This window comes from Gopherus flavomarginatus, chromosome 7, assembly GCF_025201925.1.
Source record: "Gopherus flavomarginatus isolate rGopFla2 chromosome 7, rGopFla2.mat.asm, whole genome shotgun sequence".
Classification (NCBI taxonomy): Eukaryota; Metazoa; Chordata; order Testudines; family Testudinidae; genus Gopherus; species Gopherus flavomarginatus.
This window is the reverse complement of record NC_066623.1, coordinates 46,627,733-46,632,596: the sequence shown is the minus strand read 5'-3', so window position 1 is coordinate 46,632,596 and position 4,864 is coordinate 46,627,733. Positions and strand designations below refer to the sequence as shown.

The 4,864-nt window shown below is 49.5% G+C and overlaps 1 non-coding gene across 1 annotated transcript; it reads right to left on the bottom strand.

Annotated features, from left to right (window-relative positions):
• Window positions 1–1,138: 1,138 nt before the first annotated feature.
• On the bottom strand, window positions 1,139–1,331 carry LOC127056088 (U2 spliceosomal RNA). Its single transcript, XR_007775731.1, has one exon. It is a non-coding gene; the product is annotated as a U2 spliceosomal RNA (small nuclear RNA).
• Between the last annotated feature and the right edge of the window lie 3,533 nt (window positions 1,332–4,864).

The following is a 4,864-nucleotide window of genomic DNA, read 5'->3' as shown; positions in this document are numbered from 1 at the left end:
AACTGTGGTTCCCCCATTCACTTCACTTCACCCTCTTTTTCTAGCAAAGTTCTAGAGTCAACAGAAACATATTTGGGAATTGATTTATTGACAAGACACAATAAACCAAAGCCTAATAAACCAATTATTACCTACTAAGCCAATAGGAATATATCCTTTGATCTAAGCTCTAAAAAGGCAAAAAGCAATGCTGGCACCCTTGGATGTTACACAGACCCTCTGCCTCCACCACTTTCTACCTCGCCATGATGAGCTCCCAGACATGCACCAAACACCATTCACATGACTTTGAGAACTAGGTAACTAAGTGAGGATCACTTCCATGGAATGACTCCAATAGAGGAATTCAAAGCAAGAACCATTAACACAGAATTCTGTTCAAAGACAGAGAAGTCTTCCAGCCTCCTTCCTCTCACTGGTTCCTCTCATTCCTTCTGTTCAAAGACAGTTCCCTGTACACTCCTAGTTTGCACAAACCCACCCTGACCTGAGACTAGCAATCTCTCACTGTTAACTCTTACTGCAAACCAGGGCAAAGAAAGCCTATGCAAGTGCTAAGCCACAATGCTCTTTTCTGCTCCTTTCCCACAGAACTACCTCAAACGTACAGTCAATGGCATCAAATCAATTCCTTGCCATGGTAAGGCCTCGGGCATTGGTGGACCCCAGTCCCTCTGAGGTGATCGGCTGATTCCTTCCGGCCTTAAACTCTAGGAATGTGACTCAAAGGGCCCCGACTTTCCTCCTCGTAGAGGCACAACATTTACAGAGGCTGTTCTCTAAGTTAAAACGGTGGGGTTTTCCCAAAGGGAAAGGGATGGAAAATTTCTCTTCCGTGGGGAGACGACGGAAAGAACGACCCAAACCATGCAATTAATGCTGGAAGGTATACTAAGGAGAGCAGTTTAAGAACTGGCACAGAATAGACTAAGAAAGCAGCTGTTTAACGACCTACGAACAAAGAGAAAGTAAAATCTGCAAAAGCAGCCTTTCAACTCAGAGGCCTAATAATAAGATGTAACTAATAACTGACCAAAAATTTACAAATGACTCAAAACCATACTCATTATAAACCAAATGGGAACACAGACAACACTACTTTTCTTCGCTGCTCTTCAGCCATGATATTCTCCCCATAGGGAGGTCCACCGTTCCTAGAGGTTCAGTGCCACAATAACAGGGCGATGTGTGCACTGGGTGGAGGAAGCTGCTACTCCATGTCCCTATTCCAGAGATCAGTTTAATAGATAGTCCTGAGATAGAGGAAGTATCTGTTATTAAATTGATAAGAACAGATTTAACATTTTGATTCCAGCCAATGTTAAAATGATCTAATATACAGGTTAATAAAAACATTTCTAGTCCTCTGCATAGAAAGCTTAAATTATGCAAAAATAGCAAGTTTGGTTTAAAAAGTCATAAAAGACACATCATCCTGAATCTGACTTGGTGAACTCTAAGTCTAGAGCACACAACTGATTTGGGGGTTGTGCCCTGCTTCTTAACAGTCTGCCCTGAGGTTGCCACTCACAGTCATGAGCTACTCCAGACAGCTCGAGCCTTCTCATGGACCAGTAACTGGTTAGCAGATAGGAAAGAAAGAATAGGAATAGTCTGTTTTTGCAGCAAAAAGGGGTAAATAGCAGGCTTCCAAAGTATGAGACGAGACTACAGACATTAGGGCTGGTCACTTTAGACAAGAAATGACTAAGGAGAGATACCATACAGCATCAGTTCTCAACCAGGTGTCTGCCAAAAGAAACCCTGGCTTGACCCACCTCCACAGGCCACCAAGCCTGCCTGCCTGGTTGGAAAGGAGAGTGTGGAGGAGAAAGGGCCCAACAAAAAATTGCAGCATCACTGTAGAAGAGAGAGATCTTCCCCTGCCATCATCAATAAGGATTGTATCACAGCCACTGACTCTCAGAACAGAAATAGCAAAAGTCCAACCAGAATTCTGCTTTCTTTTCACAACATGAGGTAACAACCTCACAAAACTGGGTAAAAACTCACAAATATCACTCTCCAAGAAACCCTTCAACTTTGAAAAAAAAAAGGAAGAAAATAGAGGAAACAAAAATTTTATAAAATCTGAAACAAACCCCCAAACTGCTGCAGAGTCACTGCCAGGGAAAACGCATGATATGCTACAGGCAGAGTGACTACACTGACTGCCCACTAAGCCTCTTGCTTTTAGAGAAAATTTAATTGAACTAATTTAAATCCTGAGTGTGATCATTGGAACCGGGGACACTGGAAGCAAAACCAGCACCTTGACCACTGACTCGCTCAGCTGCATGCAATGCACCATGGGTATGGAAATTGGAGCCCCTGGCCAGGCCCCAGGGCTCAAAGGAATCTTTTCTCAAGGATGGAGGGTGTGGGGCAGAATTGCTCTCCTGAGACAGTCCTGCTGACACCCAGGCACATGGCGAAGGGAGCCGGGCGTAAAACCAGAGGACAATCTCCCACTGCTGTGTTAGCAGGCTAAAAATCAGAGCAAATGCCCACACCTGGTAGGAATGGATGTTTGTTTGTGTGTGTTGTGGGGCGTCTCACCTTGGCTGAGTTCCTTCCTGCTGTCCCTGGTGTGTAAAGACAGAGGCAAGTTTGAATGTCTTTGAATTGTTGTTAGTGCTGAAGTTGTGGGCCCTAGGTTTAAGTCGCTACACCTGTGTCCTGGTACGGTTTGGTCCTGATGTGTAAAAGGCTGCTGTGTGGGGGGTGTTCTGCAGTGAGGTAGCAAAGGTTAGTTGCTGAGGTGGTGCATGCATCCTGAAAGTTGTGCACCCCAGCTCCAAGTCTCAGAGTCTAGAATTTGCATAAACCCACCCACTGAGCTGTGACTAAGAAATTCACCCTGCTAACTCTTAGAGGAAAACAGGCCAAAGAAAGTGTATGCAAGTGCTAGACCGCAGCCCCAATGCTCTTTTTGGTTCCTTCCCACAGAACTTTCACTCCATACCAGTCAAGTTCCTTGCTGTTTCTTGTCTAAGTGCTGCATGCATATGCTATACCGGACCCTGAGCTGATTGTGCTCAACACAGCCTGGCAGGTACCTGTCTCTGTGGTGCAATGGGTCAGTGTGTTTGGCTGTTAACTGAAAGGATGGTGGTTTAAGCCCACCCAGGGATGGCAAAAAGGCTGTGCTACTTTCTTGCTTCCCTGAAAGCTGCTAGGAGCCCCAAAAGTCCTGTTTTTCTGTCTCTTGGCCTCAGTGCTTTCAGCTGGTGGCCTGAAGAGCAGACTTTTTGCTTCAGAAACCCATCTCCTGGCAGCCGTGCTGGAGGCTCAGGCTTAATTCTCAAGGTTGAGCGCAAAATCTTCTGCTGGGATCATTTCCGCTCCCTTCCTGCCTCCACCCAAGTGGCAAGGGAGAAGCGGACAAGACACGCTGGCTCAAAGACACCTCCTTCCCACTTCCCTGTACGCTGTGCCTCATGCCTCGTCAGGAAAGCGCAGCCATGTTGCTCAAGCCTGAGTCATGTCCGCAGCCTGGCCCGCGCCTGCTGACAGCGCGCAGAGCCACACGAGTCAATGGCAGGTCGAGTCGGGAACCTCGGCTCTTTCCCCTGACAGCCACACACACAGCACTGCCTGGCATCCCGAGAGCCTCCCTCGTGTTCTCCCACAGCAGCTGTGTTCTCCCACAGCAGCCGTCTGCCGGTGTGGGTGGGAAAAGGGGACCAGTGCGGCCTCATTGCGGGACAGGAGGCCCTTGTCCTGCCCCTTGCCTTCAGCCCAGGCAGCCAGAGGTGCCGGGGAGCTCCCTGGCCTCGCCTCAGGCACCTCTTGCCTCATGGCTCAGGCTCTTGGGGCTCTGCTGGTCACTGCCTCGCTTGAAGGCCCAGAAGGAAAAGAAACAAGCATATGTATAGCAGAGGATGGCTTTGATCCATTGACCTCTGGATTGTGGGCCCAGCACACTTCCGCTGTGCCACTCTGCTGGCTCCTCAACTGTCCCCTCCCACCGAGCCACCACTATCCGGATTAGAGCCTTACGAGCTCTCGCGCTGGCAGGCAGCGGCGGGTCCATCAGTGCTGCCAAAGACGCAGAGCGAGCGAAGGACCTGCTGCCACTGAAGACTCGGATGCCGCCCAGTGAGTACAAGCGCCACAGCCAATGGTGTCTTATTTATGTCTGCTCCCCCGCTTTTGGCCCCCGAATCCTCTGGGCGGCCCTGCTGTTAGGGAGCCTGTTCCGCTCCTGGTGGGACCACAAGACATTCCAGAGCAGAGAGGGTGGCCAGCAGAGCGGTGCCAGGGTAGCCTGGGACTCTTCCCTGCCCCGCCTTTCCCTACTATGAAGCCTGGCCCTGGCACTCCTTTTAAATGCCATGTGCACAAGAGGAAGAGCATGGCAGCTGCAGGGACCAAAGTTGTGGACATCAGGTGAAGCAGTGGGAAACAACCCACAGGACTCTCTAGCCAGACTTAAGTTCTAGGACCCCAACCTATAGCGGCCGGCCCAAAGACATGTCTCCAGTGGGCATCTGTCACCCAGCATGAGGGAGAAAAAAAACCTCACTCTAGTTCATCAGGAGAGAGGGACCAAGCACATTGAGCTCCAGGGCTTTGCAGCAAACCAACATATGTGCTAGAGGTCCCAATGAATTTTGAACTCAGATTGCAGGGAATCAGAGTCCTAAGTACTGCCCATTACACCATGGGACCTGTTGCTAGTTTGCCTTCTAGACTCTTGTGACTCTCACCTGGCTGGTTTGCACTCTGCACTTATTGCTTCCCACCAGCGGCTTCCTCTCGCGGGACTCTCTCTCCTCCTCCAGGGACTATGGTCCTGCACTATCAGATCGGTGGGGTCCTGCCCTGAGTCTCAGCATCCCTCTGCTTTGTCTCCATTCCC